The 15,225-nt window shown below is 34.9% G+C and overlaps 1 long non-coding RNA gene across 1 annotated transcript in view; it reads right to left on the bottom strand.

Moving 5' to 3' along the window:
- Nucleotides 1-14,831, bottom strand: part of LOC136792364 (uncharacterized) — a 47,855-nt gene extending 33,024 nt beyond the window's left edge. The window contains exons 1-2 of the long non-coding RNA XR_010836035.1: nt 14,599-14,831; nt 13,301-13,372 (exon numbers count right to left, since the gene is read on the bottom strand). This is a non-coding gene — a long non-coding RNA (uncharacterized lncRNA). The remainder of the gene's footprint in view (nt 1-13,300; nt 13,373-14,598) is intronic.
- Between the last annotated feature and the right edge of the window lie 394 nt (nt 14,832-15,225).

Here is a 15,225-nt window from a genome sequence, read left to right as displayed (position 1 = left end):
TACACATTTGTTTTGCCTAAAAAATCATTGAGGTGATTTGTTAAAAGCACAGTTATCAGACCAGAACTTCTAAAACCTGGGTATTTTTTTAATATACACATTCTGTTTCAGTAGGTCTGGATCAGACAATACTTCAAGCACAAATAGCCAGCACTAGCATCACTCAAAATCAGTAAGTCAGAGTGGGGTCTTACTTTTTAAAACACAGATTGCTGGGCTCCACGACAGAGAGCCTGGTTCAGTAGATATGGGAAGGAACCCAATAATTTACATTCCTAACAAGCTCCCAGTCAGTTGCTGATGCTACTTGTCTGAGGCTCACACTTTGAATAACACTGATCTTGATTGCTCTCCAGAACTATCGGGGTCTGAGTGTTCTTGCTTTTAACATACTCCCCTGGTACTTAGAGTGAACATAAAAATTTGAGAACCATAAAGCCAATAGACACTGACTTGGCTAAAGGGACTGACCCTGGATTAGGCAGTAAATATACATACCCCCAAAAGCCAGGTGTTACTTCAGACAAAGTCAAAAGGCACAATACAAGAAGTGGAACAATGAGTGAAGGTAACAGGTGAGTGTGAACACAAAGGAGCCAGGCTGACCTTGGCTCCAATTCCAAACTAGCACTTCAAGGCTCAGTAGCAGTAGGTAGTGGGATGGGAAGCCAAAGGACAAAACCAGATCTGAGTACTTAGCAGAGATATGAGTCATAGGGTGACAAGTTAGGGAATCTGGAACATAAAAGTATAAAGTAATTTGGAGCCTGCTGCTCGGGACTGACACCCAATTGTAAGTTATACTGGCTGGCCTGATACCTTATCTGGAAGAGCTGAGACAAGTTGATGTGGACTTTCAAAACACTGTATCTATTTCTTTAGACACTAATGCCTGCACACCCTTCTTCCTGTTTTAACTTGAAAATCCTTATAGTTTACAAAACATACTTCCATTCTCTATTTAATCATTCTTCCTTCTTCACCCTTCAAGCTACCTGTCACTTTCATCATTTTTGTTCCTATTTGTCCCAACTTTCTTTCTGCTGATGTTTAGAGCAAAATTGCCAATAATATTTTTCAAAAAATAATTCTACCCTGGACACTAAAGTTCCCAAATTGTTCTTAGATATTTTACATGGTTAAAATTCTAATTATTTCCCAAACTAAAGTCTAAGACAACCTATGGCATCGCATGTTTAAAATGCAGATTCTTGGGTATCACCTATCAACCTGAATCTCCTGGGGCAGATCCCCTTGAACATGCTTTTTTTTTTCACATCTTTGAGTATAATTACAATGTTGTGTTATTTTCTGCTATACAACAAAGTGAATCAGCTATATGTGTACGTATATCTGCATATCCCCTCCCTCTTGAGCCTCCCTCCCACCCTCCCTATCCTACCCCCCCTATTCCGCCCCTCTAAGTTGTCACAAAGCATCAAGCTGATCTCCCTGTGCTATGCAGCAGCTTCCCACTAGCTATCCATTTTATATTTGGTAGTGTATATATGTCAGTGCTACTCTCTCACTTCGTCCCAGCTTGCCCTTCCCTCCCTGTGGCCTCAAGTCCTGAACATACATTTTTAAGGGATTTCCCTTGAAATTTCTATGCACACAGGTTGGGAGTTAGTTATTATTGCTCTTTCCACTCTTTCTCTCCTCTGGGTGGGCCTCAGCTGTTATAAATTTAGTAACCTCAGTTATTCCTTTCAGGTGAATGATTCAAAAATAGATTCTTAAAGACACAAGATCTATATCATTCCTGGATATCCTAAAACTACTCAAAAATAGGGGGAGAAAACATTAAAAAACACTTAAACACAATGAACAATTTTTTCTGTGTTAAAATATACAATGTAAATATTGTTTCAGACCAGATCTTCATAGTATCAGACCAAACAGAATTATATTATTGGATACATAAAGGGAAAAACTACCTCCAATGTTAATTTGCGGTAACTATCAACACTGATATCTAAGAACACAAAAAAATAAATAAAAGCAGATATAAAGCTGAGTAACATCGTCCTCTACTTTGTAACCCAGAACATCATGTTCAGTCATTTATTTATTTATTTTTGGTTAGGTTGGAAGGATAAGCCCATCACAGTAGCCTCTGGGCACATTTACAGCATTTTAGCAGAGACATTCTACAGTTTCTGTATAAATTCTGAGCAGCTTAAAATGAATACTAGTTCTGTTATTTAAAAGGATTTCTGGTTTGTTTCAACTTGAAAGTGATTTAATAGGAGGCCCACAGAGAAAATATGTCTCAGTAATCAAATTATAACAAGTAAGGATTAAAAGTATTAAGAAGTTTAAGCAAAATTTTCAGCGGCCCTGTTTTTTCCCCTGGTAGGGGGTGGGGCTGAGGTGGAGGGTCACTTGAAGTTGACTGGAGATAAGTACAACAAAATTATAAAAAGGAAAAACACAGAAACTGTACAAATCTTTGGGTTCATCATGCATCTCCAGCAACAGTGTTTTTCAAACACTTGGGTTTGGCCAAACTCTAGCAGCCTTTTTCCCCAGGACATTTTGTCTCAGTCTACTACTTTCTTTCTGAATTTATAAAGCCAACTATATTTTACAGGTAAATTTAATTTACACTTTAGGATTCATTTGTATTTAATTCATCAAAAAGTTTTGTTGTGTGGGCCACAAGATTTTGGAAAAGCCTTGTGATCTTTTTAATAGACGCTTAGAACAATTTTTTTTTTCCTTTCTTAGAAACAGGAAGTCACTTTGGCCAAAAGCAAACAAGGTTAAACTCCAGAATGTCCGATTTGGGCTTGACATTTAGAAACCACAGATTGAAATGGGTCTTGAGTTAGGCAAAACATTCTTTCTCTTCTTTATTAGGTGAGAAGAAAGCATTTAGGGTAAAAGCAAAATTATTAGAGTGGGAATGCATCGCTTAAGCCTTTTATAAACAAAAATAAATCCACACATTCTTTTTCTACTTAAAAAAAACCACATTTCTTTTAAAAAATTTGTAAACCTAGTAATTTCTGATGCTTTTTACTATATACTACATAAACACATAGTACATATAGTAAATTTATATATGTATACAAAACACACATACATTTATAAAGTTATAAATATATTAATAAAGTTTCTATTAGTTAAGAATTTAGGGCTTCTCTGGTGGCACAGTGGTTGGGAGTCCACCTGCCGATGCAGGGGACACGGGTTCGTGCCCCGGTCTGGGGGGATTCCACATGCGCAGAGCGGCTGGGCCCGTGAGCCATGGCCACTGGGCCTGTGCGTCCGGAACCTGTGTTCCGCAACGGGAGAGGCCACAGCAGTGAGAGGCCCGCGTACCGCAAAAAAAAAAAAGAATTTATTTATCTACTGCTTTTGCAAAGTGACTAAATTGTATTACGTAGGATATAACAAAGGCAAAGGATCTCAAAAGAGCATATGGTTGAATTCATAGACTCCTAGCAGGTCAGTGCCCCAAATATACAAAATGATTGCTAATTAACCTGCTTTTAAAACTCTTCAAGAAAAGAGTTCAAATCCTCTTGTAGTCATGAGATAAGATTAAGAATAAACTTAGTTTTTTAATCTTTCCAAACCTCCAATAAAAATAGAGAAGTTAAAATAACAAAATAAAATTTTATGACCAACACCTACAGCAAAATTTGAAGAAAGGGTATTCCTGCACCCCCTACACTTGGATCTGCCATCAGGCACACGTGGTATTAGCAACTCTATGGGAGAAAGTGGAAGGAAGAAAGAAGTACTTCTGATGAGTGTGAAATTTAGAAAACAAATTCCTAATACGTATATGCCCCCAAAATGAGATGTCCTCATTTTTGTGTAAAAAGCTCAGTGAGCCAATTTAAAAACCGCAGACATGCCTGGGAAGGGCCTTCAGAGGCTATGATTCATGGGTGAGTTCAAGGGACTACAGAATGGACTGATTGTACAGGGGAGTCTCCATAGCAAGAACTTTCCAAATTGATCAACCTAAGGCCCCTTTCAAATAAAAAAAATGCCCAACCCAAAGAGAACACCTGAGAGGAGAAACTAAACAGAGCTGGGTAGAAACACTAAGGCAAAGGAAAAAGAAGCTCCAGAAAAAAGTATGGGGGAGAAGCCTTGAGGCATGAAGCTAGGAAAGCTTTTTGGACCATTCTGTTCTTTAAGTACAATGAAACACTTATCACTTAAAACCAGCAAGAGGAATGAACTGTGGACAGAACCCATGTAAAGTTTTTGTAAGGAAAAGGAATAATGAGCAGAATAATAATCATGTTGACAATAAAGGCATGCCAGAAAACATCCCACAAAATTGATAAAATATTCCCTAATATTTTAAAACAAGCTAAAAGAATTTCAGAAAATAATAGAAACTGTGAAAGAATGCCAGAAGAATTAGAAACACTCAGAAATGAGCTGATGGAGAGGAAAAGAATATTTGAAAAGAGGAAAGAACTCAAGAAAGACTTAGAAATAAAAGTAAAAATCTTTTCAGAAATGATGACTAAACTAGAAGGAACATAGGAACAAATAAATGGATTTGGATAATGGGTAGTGCCTTTGGATACATTTGAAAAACAGAATATAGGAAAGAAGAGAGTAAAAGAAGATATAAAAGTGAAAAAAAAGCAATAAAACAAATTAAAAGAAAGTGATAGAGGGAAAAAGGCAAATAAAATCCACCCTTTATGTAGTAGAAGTCCCCAAAGAAGACATACAAAGCAAGAGAATAGACTCAATACTGAAATGTGTAATTCAGGAAAACTTTTCTGAAATAAAACAAAATCTTTAATCTATAAACATATTGAAAAGGCCACCCACATACCTAGAAAAGTTTAACTGAAAGAGACCAAATATTATTTTAGTAAAACTAACCTTAAATAAAGCCCTTTGTATATCTAAACAAAAAGACAAAGTCACTTATAAGGAAAAGAAAACCTGATTGTTGTCATGCTTTTGCACAGGAACACTTTATGACAGAAGACAATGAAATATCTTAACATATTTGAGATACTCAAGGAAAGAATGTGTGAGCTAAGTCTTTTATATGCAAAGTGACTTTCAAAAAAATGCTGAACTTTCTATGAACATACAGGAATTCAGCCACATGGAGCCCTTCCTGAGTAATCTACTAGAGAACAAACTTCAGACAACTAAAATGACTAGAGAGTCCATGGCATAAGGACTGGTTGGTGAGAATTCAATACATATTTACCTGTAAAACTGAAATTAAATGAGGGATACAAGGAAAACATTGTAGTACATAATGGCTATGTGTTCTCATGATGTACACACAGCACAATTATTAAATGCAGGGAGAAGGAAGAAAGAATATTGAAAATAAAATAAACTTGCTAATTACCTTAAATAGCTGTTATAACAGCTATTCATTTATAAATGAAGGTATCACAGAGTTAGAATATCATTAAACCTTCATGAAATAATGCATGTAGACAATAAATATTAATGGCAGTTAAAACCATAAAGAGAAGAACAGCCAGACAACATGCACCTCCTGATAAAAGTACACATGACCATCAATGACATATTTTTGTTATCCAAAAACAAAACTAAAAAATCAAACCTGAATTTGAAAGTCTTAAATCCCATTAGTTGATAGAAAATAAAGAAGAAAAAAAAAAACATGTTAAATAACCCCACAAGGGTACATTGAGAAAAACCCAGATTGTGGAAAATTCTCCAAGACAAATTAAAGTGCGTTTATAGATCAAAAGGGACTTAAGATACATGTCAAACAATTGCTATGTAGAAACTCTGCTGAATCCTGATTTGAACAATCTTAAAGAATAATTACAAAGCAACTGAGGAAATATGAACACTCTTTGGATACACAATGATATTTAAAAATTAATGGGGAATTTAAAATGTTACAGTTCTGTTTCTTAGAAAATAATAAACAACTGACTATAAAAATTTCTTCCTTATCTATCACATAGTCATATTATTTAACTTACCAATATGCTAACATAAAATTACAGTACAGCACCATGGAGCCATTAACATATTACATTGATCAAATAGAAACTTAGAAGTCCTGTGGTTAAAATAAAAAACTGAAATGTAAAGTTTGTCAGATGAGATCTGATCTAATAAATGATTACCTAGCCCCAAACATGTCACTTTAAGGATGTTCAATGATGAGGCTTTTAACTTCACTAATTAATCTATTCCATAGAAATAATTAGTCTTCTATTAAACTATTTTTTGTGTGTGTCTAAAATGAGCCCTCTTTGGCTTACATTTGAATCCATTTCCTTTACTTGGCTTTCTTAAAAATGGTCATATCAAGACAGACCTGGAATTGACTACTTTTTTGTCAGTGACCACTAGATGGATTTGAGAAAGGGCTTCAAGGAGTAGATGTAAAGTTTAAATCAGATAGTATTTAAAATGCTGGCATGTGGGGAATTCCCTGGCAGTCCAGTGGTTAGAACTTGGCGCTTTCACTGCTAGGGCTGGATTCAATCCCTGGTCTGGGAACTAAGATCCCGCAAGCTGTGCAGCACGGACAAAAAACAACAACAACAACAAAAACAAACAAACAAAAAAACCCATAAAAATTGTATTAATAGCTGTATCCTGCAGGATCCTAACTCACAAGAAACTCCAGAAATTTAGACTTCAATGTGTCTTAAGAGCCAAATGCCTCCATTATAAGGATTGGCAACTGATCTGATCTTGTCAAAAAAAACATTACTGCTCACTTCTGTCTCAGTTGAGTGTATCTACCTAGGTCACAAGTAGAACACTTGCTGCAAAGGATTTTGAGAAATACAGCTTTAGCCTTCTAGATTCTGCTGTACAAAAGTTATGCTAAAAGGGAGTCAAAAGCTTAGTAGGTGTAAAATAAGTGCCTTCCATTGTTTTCTAAAATACTTAAATTCAGTCTATGTGTTTCTTCTTTAATTCAAGCTCTGCTGACTCCTCTAAACTTCCTTAAAGGGACCATTCTTTCTGAATATCTTTATCTTTACTAGGCTTCTTCAGTCTTTCTAAATCCTCTCTTTAAATATTATTAAGCTTGTCCCTATATTCTAATGTGTCTAACTAATGCCAAATAGAGAAGGTTGGCTTTTTAAGAAGGCATACGTCTGCTAAGATATCCCACCGTATTCTGACCTTTATGAAAATAAATTGACTTTGCAAATACATGTTTGACTTGTTTGGTATTTTTCATATGTAGCCATCTATAACATAGTACATATATTTCTTTAATTAGATATATAGTTTGGTTTTAGATTATTTTTTAAGGTCATTAAGATAGATAATTATCTTTTTAAAAGTATTTAGTGTATGTTAAATGTTACTTTTAAAAAGTATAAAACAGCATATGTATCACCAAGTTATTTTTTCAAAAACAACACCCCCCAAATGACAATTTTGCTATAAAACAGGGCCAAGTTCCAAAATTCATATTCTTTAAAATGAAAGGTCTGGGACTTACCTAGTGGCACAGTGGTTAAGAATCTGCCTGCCAATTCAGGGGACACAGGTTCGAGCCCTGGTCCGGGAAGGTCCCACATACCATGGAGCAGCTAAGCCTGTGTGTCACAACTACTGAGCCTGCGCTCTAGAGCGCGCGAGCCACAACTACTGAAGCCCATGCACCTGGAGCCCTTGCTCCGCAACAAGAAGCCCACACACCACAACGAAGAGTAGCCCCCACTCGCCGAAACTAGAGAAGGCCCGCACACAGTAGCGAAGACCCAACACAGCCAAAAATTAATTAATTAATAAAATGAAAGGTCCACTGTCCCTTCTCTTCTCAGCCCAGTATTCATCGTTTATGGCTACTTTTGGAGCTTAAGAAATTATACAAAACATACTTATTCATGTTCTCATCTGCAGACAGAATCCCTTTATTGAAGGCCTCCTTCATTTTTTCCAACAGCCTTATATACAAATAAAATCATTTAAATATAAGTCATATCAGTGAAGAGTGAAGAACTTTTGTCTTCTAGGAAAAGTGAGTTAATAAATGCATCAACTTATCTAAGTTTGCCTACCAGATGTGACCTGACTTGGACAGTTTATATTTGTTTGCAATCAAAACAGAAAAGGAAACAAACAGATAAATAAAATCTGTTGAGAACCATGAATTGAAGGATAGAAAAATGTGGAAAGAGATGATGGTAGGAGTGAAGGAACTGCTTGAAGGCAAGGATGAATGGTTTGAATAGGATACAGAAGATAATGAAGAGCAAATGGTTTAATGATGCCAGGAGAACAACATGATCTTGGTTATAAAATTCTGAAGTGGGCTTCCCTGGTGGCACAGTGGTTGCGAGTCTGCCTGCCAATGCTGGGGACACCGGTTCATGCCCTGGTCAAGGAGGATCCCACATGCCGCAGAGCAGATGGGCCCTTGAGCCATGGCCACTGAGCCTGTGTGTCCGGAGCCTGTGCTCCGCAACGGGAGAGGCCACAACAGTGAGAGGCCCGTGTACCGCAAAAAAAAAAAAAAAAAAAAAATTCTGAAGGGTCCTGGAGTATAAGAAGTGGTTAGAAAATATTTGGCTCCATTGCCCTAAAACAGGTATGTTTCAAAGTTTTCCAGTTTTGATAACTATAGGCTGTTTTTAAGTGGCCAAATAACCAATTTTGTACAAATATTCATGTACAAATATTAGTAGACAGTTGTTCAGAATAGTGGCAATTAGTTGATAGACTGAAAATAACCAACATAATAAAGAAATAAACATTAAAATCAAGGGAGGGAAGAAAACTGCAGAATTATAAAGTGTGGTCTATGCCCCTAAGAACTCCCAGGGCCACCCTCATAGAAGGTAACCATGTTCAATAGGCCAGAAAAAGATTGGCAGTTTTCAGGCTTCCTTCATGCTCTAAGATTATTGGGCCAATGTCAGAGACAATGACCAATCTCTTTCAAATTGTCCCAGAGGGGTCTGGAAAGCAAAGTTCAAATCTTTGGAGAATATTTCCATCCTTATGATGAACTACAGGCTCTGTTTGTGTTTACCATATGGGTTTAGTCTTCAGTTAATGAAAAGATAAGCAGCCTCAGAAAACATATGGTACATATTCCACAATAATTTAGAGAAATTATGCAATATATCTTCCATAGAATCTACAATTTAACAGAGAATAAAAATCTAAGGTATAGTTGCACGAAACCTGCCAGCATCAGATTGTTCTTAGGCACAGGTAGGTATATTTATTTCGCCATTCTTAACAGGAGAAAAACTGCAGACCATCCAGTATAGTTGGTATACTGCATTTTTTTCTCCTTTGAAGACTAGAGAAATATATTCTTTTGCTAGCCATAATATAATACACAATGTACACCCTTTTGTACCTATGTAAGCCTCCTTCTTCATAGCATGAAATACAGTTTAAACAGTTTTTGTCTATTTTGCTCCAAAGAAACCTATGAGATAGTGATTCTATCAACTGATGTTGAAATATTCTGCTTATTTAAAAGTCTATCGTATGCAATATGCCTTTAATAGTATTTTCAATTATTCTTTAAGTCCTAAATCACAAGCACGGTTTTAAATCATATTAATTGCCTCTGAATATAAAAAAATGACAGTTTACAAGGTATGTCTATGTAGTATACTGAAGAAAGTATATTTGGGCACCCAAAGAGGGTGAGAAGATCCCTTTAATTTACAATGTAGAGCAACCATGGTATTTTACAGCAGGCATTCTTTTTCACTTTTCTCCTTGTCTTTATTTTTAGTCCCTATGATGTTTTGTTCCCAGATGTAGGAATGTAGCTGAACAAGGGCTGCTGCTAATTACTGAGGAAATATCCACATGAAGTCCAGATGTTAATGTGTGATCATTTTTTCTATCAGCAAATAGATTTCTTTCTGTGTCATGTTGAGATCAGATAAGACTCTTCCTATACTTTACCTTGGTCATTCGGAGCCCTTACTTTATTTAGTTTTCTATCAGTCACTTATCATTCACCTACACTCTATATAAATCTTATGTCCAAATGAAATAACTTCATTTATGTTTCTTATTTTGTTCAGAACAATCTAATCTAGGTTTCTATAGGAAAAGAACCTTTTAAGAAAGATATTTTATTTGCAATTTATAAAATAAAATGTTGAAACTAAGCACAAAGTGAATGTCTGGAGAGAAAAAAAATAAAGACTATGTTTTGTTAGATGTTAACATCACATGTTTTCTTCCAGAGTGGTTATTAATAATAGAAGAGCAAAACAAACCCTAAATTAATTATAGAGATTTTTTAAGTCTCTCTGCTGGAAGAAAAAAACAAAACAAAACAAAAAAACCCAGTCAATCTCACAAGGCTTGCCAATGGATCAATACATGATCACTTTATAAAAATGTTTTTAAAGTTTAATTCAAAATTTATTTATTGAGTCTATACTTCAGAGCAATATAGCTGTTTAAATAGAGGCAGTTACCACAATGTTTTCTAAGGCTAACCTCCTATTGTAAACTGACAACTGTAAAAAGTCAATGAGCTTAAAATTGTTATGATAACTGCTACAATATTTTTTTGATTCTTGGAAACACTGAAAAATACTTTATTAAAGTATGTCTCAGCTCCTCAGTAGATACATAAATTTCTTTCCATTTGTAGACAAAACTGGGTGAAGAAATCCAGGAGACACCATAATTTCAAACTGTATTTCTGCTCAAAGTGAAGTTATAACATTGCAAATCTTCCCATCAACCAAGGAGCCAAAAAGGTTGTTCATTGTCTGATTTGGCTCAAGTAATGGGAGCCATTGTGTTGGTCTTCAGCCAGAGTTGGTGGGAAACCAATTTCAACTGTGTCAGATTCAAAACTTGAGCTAATACTGATACTTCTGATTGTTTTATGTAAGAATTTATGGCATGGAAAGATTTTATTTTGAGAGATATTTAAAAGTAAACTGGCTTCACATTATTTTTGAATTTTCTAACAAATTTAACCTGATTTTGCCATGCCAGGCAATTTTCAACATATTTGTTCATGAAAGTTTGCTTAAAGGAAATGAGCCATTCAGTCACTCAGGGAAAATTTTTGGCATTAAAATAAAGTCATTATCTGCAGACTTACTCATATACAGGTTAACTGCATGTGTTTTACTAATTAATGAGCCAAACACTATGAATGAAAAAGGTTTAACATCCATTATAGACTTTTGCATCAGGTTAACATTAGAACACTAAATTTCCAACTGTAAACTACCACTTCCTTATATCTTAACAAATAACAATCACGTGAATTAATCCATTAATCTGGGACTAGAAAGACAGCAGGCCATGTGCCTAAAAGAAATGAGATGGTATATCTAAAAGTTCTATTTTCCTATTAGTAAACTGATATATTTAACAGGAATAAAAAATTAGTGGGAATATCTAAGTTGTTTTTTTTTTTTTCTTTTAGCCTAATGGCATATGGTGAAAAAAGGGGGGGAGTTACGATTAGATATTGCAAAATATGAGCAGGGTTTTAAATATTTTAAAGTAAAGTAAAATCTTTATGAGGTTACAGATCTTTTAAAATGTTTCCAAAAATGGCCATCTTTGGTATTATGCTTCACATTTCAGGAGCTTGAACCTCAACCTGCATCCCAAGAATATGGAAGTATTTGCAGTATTAGATTTCCTTACGATGCCAAATCTATGTCTAAAATTTAGGAAGAAATAGCATATCTGGTGGAGGCTAGTAAGGAAAGCTTGGGTTCACAGTCCTCCGTAATGATGGAGCCCCTAAAAGACACTAATTATTAATATAGACATCATAGAAATTATGTTTCAACTCACAGGATCGTGATTGTTCACTATCTTTATAGAGCACTAACAATCTAAAAATAAATATTAATTTTGGTGGATTGAACACATCGTATTAAAAATTACCATTTCCTTGATTGCTCAGTTTTATAGAACCATAGAGCAAAAAAAAAAGTCTTTCTAAGGTGATTAGTATGCCTACCTGATTCCAGGCAGGGTTACACATAGATTATCTATTGAATGTAGTTTGTGGGGAAAAAAAATAGAGAAAATACATCGAATGAGTTATGATCACTTCTAGCCCCCAAAATTTCATTGTTAGGAAATACTTTGCATGCATCATTATGAGCCTTCTTATCCACACTAACTCCAGAACACTAAACTCTGGACAATAGGGTTGGTCCCAGGATGAATCGTTTCAATTGAGTGTACTGAATCATTTATAAGCCAAGTTTTTAATGCTAACACAAAAGCATTGAAACATTATTTTTATGTCAGGAAAACAAAGTATTATTTATTTCCCCAAAATTTCAACTGAATTTGTTAGTATATTTTTTTAAGAACAGAAAAATGAAACAGAGTATAAAGATTAATCTACATAAAGTGAAATAATTAGCAACGTGGCCTTGTGGGAAGAGCAGTGGTCCAAAGATTTCCAGATGACTCTGAATATTAAGTCACAACACTTTAGGCAAGTGACTGGGCCTCTCACTTACTATTTTTAAACAGTGAAATTGGAATAATAATGGTTATCTAAGAAAATTAATTACATAAGTAATACAAACTACAGAATTCATAAAGATGTTAAATCCACCTTTTTACTCAATAGCAGGATATGGTCTTAAATTAACTACCTAATTTCCACAATAGGTATGGTATTCTGAGAAGTCACAAAATTTTACCACAGCATCTAGAATTTCTCCCTCCAAATAAACAGATGTAAGATAAATGGAGTCTAGCAGAACATCAGAGTCAGAAAAACAAAAGATATTGTAATCATAATGGCTGAGAGGTTAAACACTCTTGGTATAAAAAGCAAGCTTAATATGAAAATAAATATATAGACTTTCATAAAGACAAGAAAGATAGTGTACTTGTCATTTTTTTACACTTTCATTTAAAAAGCTTTATCAAATTTTAGGTTTCCCCCTTCTGAAAGAGGTATTGAAAACAAAATTTCCAAAGACCAAGAGAAAACTATTGAAAAGACAGAAAGCAATCCTTATTACACACAGTTAAAGGTGGGATGGTTTAAGATGAAGAAGAGTATGCTTTAAAATTAAAGGTGGGATGGTTTAAGATGAAGAAGAGTATGCTTTAACCTATCCTCTTAATGTAAAAGTTCATTCTGAAGAGCATATAACCGATCTGTCTACACCATAAGATGAAAGTATTTTAAAACATTGGCAGAAATACTTGTAAAATTTAGCACAATAGGCCACAACTGGGATTACTGTATAATGTTTCATTATGTGGATAAGCATTGAAACAGACTAAGACAAGGCATGTAACCAGGATCTTTAAGAAAACAAAAGGTAACAATTCATCTTGAACGGTCTGGCCTTACCTTTGTTAAAACTTGGGTACTTGGCCATTGACATTTGAAATCACCTCCGGTACTTGCAATTTATAGCTTATTCTTAGGAAAAGAAACGGACATTCTTAGATTGACTGTGATTTACAATTTCTTATTTTATTACACTTATTGTACTTCTAACACACCATTTTCTTCCAAGTTAATAGCAATATTTTAGAGGAAGATGAGAAGCTCTGTACTCAATAATGAGCTTAATGCCAACTAATCACTTGAAGCAGGGCAGTTTTGACACAGATTAGCTATAAAATGATTGAATTTCTAACGTAGTTTAATACACACAATAAATACTAATGGGTTTTCATTTCTGAAGGTAAGCATAACTGCACGTCTGGCCAGATATAATTAGGTCTGAAAAGCTGAAACATTTCAGCCAGTATTCAGAGAAAGAAGTGTCATAGTATGTGTCCATTATTAAATGTTACATACCGTATAAAATGCCACAAAAGAGACATTTCATTTTAAAAATATTATTGGTTATGTTCAAAATGACCTTCTAGACCATTAGGTAAAATTTATTTCCTTGGAGAGCTGAAAGTGATACAGCCCTCATCATCTAACTGCTGATCTCTTGGTTCCCACAGATTCCAGAACTAGAATTTGGCCTGCTGAGTTTTGGCAAGGCTTATGTTGGTATCAAGCAAACTCTCTTCCAAAAAAGTGTTGGATAGCACTACCATAACTCTGAGTTGTACTGAAATCCAAATGTGAATTTCCTGGAACACATATGGGAACATGTAGTCAACAGATTTCTGAAACTGCATACCAGCACTTTGCTTTGCCTCTACAAGTGCTTGCCGATCTTGGAAGAAAATCTATTAAAATCTTTTCCAATGGATTCAGAGAGAAAATACTGCAACTAAAATGGCCACTTCGCTAGCTAGTCAGTTTCAAAGTTTTATATCCTGACTCTCATATAAAGCTGGGTGAATATAAAATGTTTATTACATATATACGAAGGCATACTTCTGATATAGCAAAAGAGTAGAGTGACATTAATAGAATCACAATCATCAATATCCTCTATGCAAATTTCCTTAAACTCAGCCTTTTTACTTCCTATAATTAGGACAAGGTTGACTCTTAAGACTCAAATTTACTATTTTCTCCTTTTGTCCAATTAGAGGTTTTTGCTAAAGGCTGTTTTATGTTGCATTTTCTTAAACTACCTGACTAAAACATTGGTTTCCAAACATTTAAAAAACTTTTTACTTATTCATTTCCCACCACCTGCTACCTCTTATTTCTAAAGAAATTCTCTTGTTTCTTACCTGAACATGTTCTCTACTCTTTAGATTTCAAGCACCACAAAGTCAAGGTGACAACCCAGGCACTTTCTAATGTGTCAAACCAATAGTCTGAGAAAGTCAAGTTAACTTGAGAAATGCTTAATCTGCTTTCCACAGGTAAACAATGAGTCTCTGATGAATGCTGAGTATTTTACACTCGGAGCCTCTCAGGTAATCCACAGCTTCTTTAATTAAGACAAATCCTGGTACAGCACCTAATACATAGTAAAAACAGGGAAGGACAAAGGGAGTTAAATATGGAAATAACTTTTCTAGAATCTGAGGAACTGCTAAATATAGTAGAAATGATACCTCTCCTCAGAATGAAAATTATTTAAAAATATGAGCATATATTTTCCCAAATGAAATTTGTCATGCATAATCTAAAAAACATAAGTGATTTTTGAAGATAACAGACCAGTATATAGAATTGACATTGACAGAGATGAGCCTCAAAGGAAAGAATCAGGACTGACAGGCCTCTGATGAGCAAGCTAGGCAAATTTACATGAATCCAGTACACTTGGTACAAAGTCACTGTTTTCTCTTACCACTTCTACCCCCAAAGTTTTGTTTTGTTTTTTTTTTTTAAATGTGTTTTACTCACAA

Source organism: Kogia breviceps, chromosome 13, assembly GCF_026419965.1.
Source record: "Kogia breviceps isolate mKogBre1 chromosome 13, mKogBre1 haplotype 1, whole genome shotgun sequence".
Taxonomy (NCBI): Eukaryota; Metazoa; Chordata; class Mammalia; order Artiodactyla; family Physeteridae; genus Kogia; species Kogia breviceps.
The sequence above is the reverse complement of the archived record's forward strand: the minus strand, read 5'-3'. Positions and strand labels throughout refer to the sequence as shown.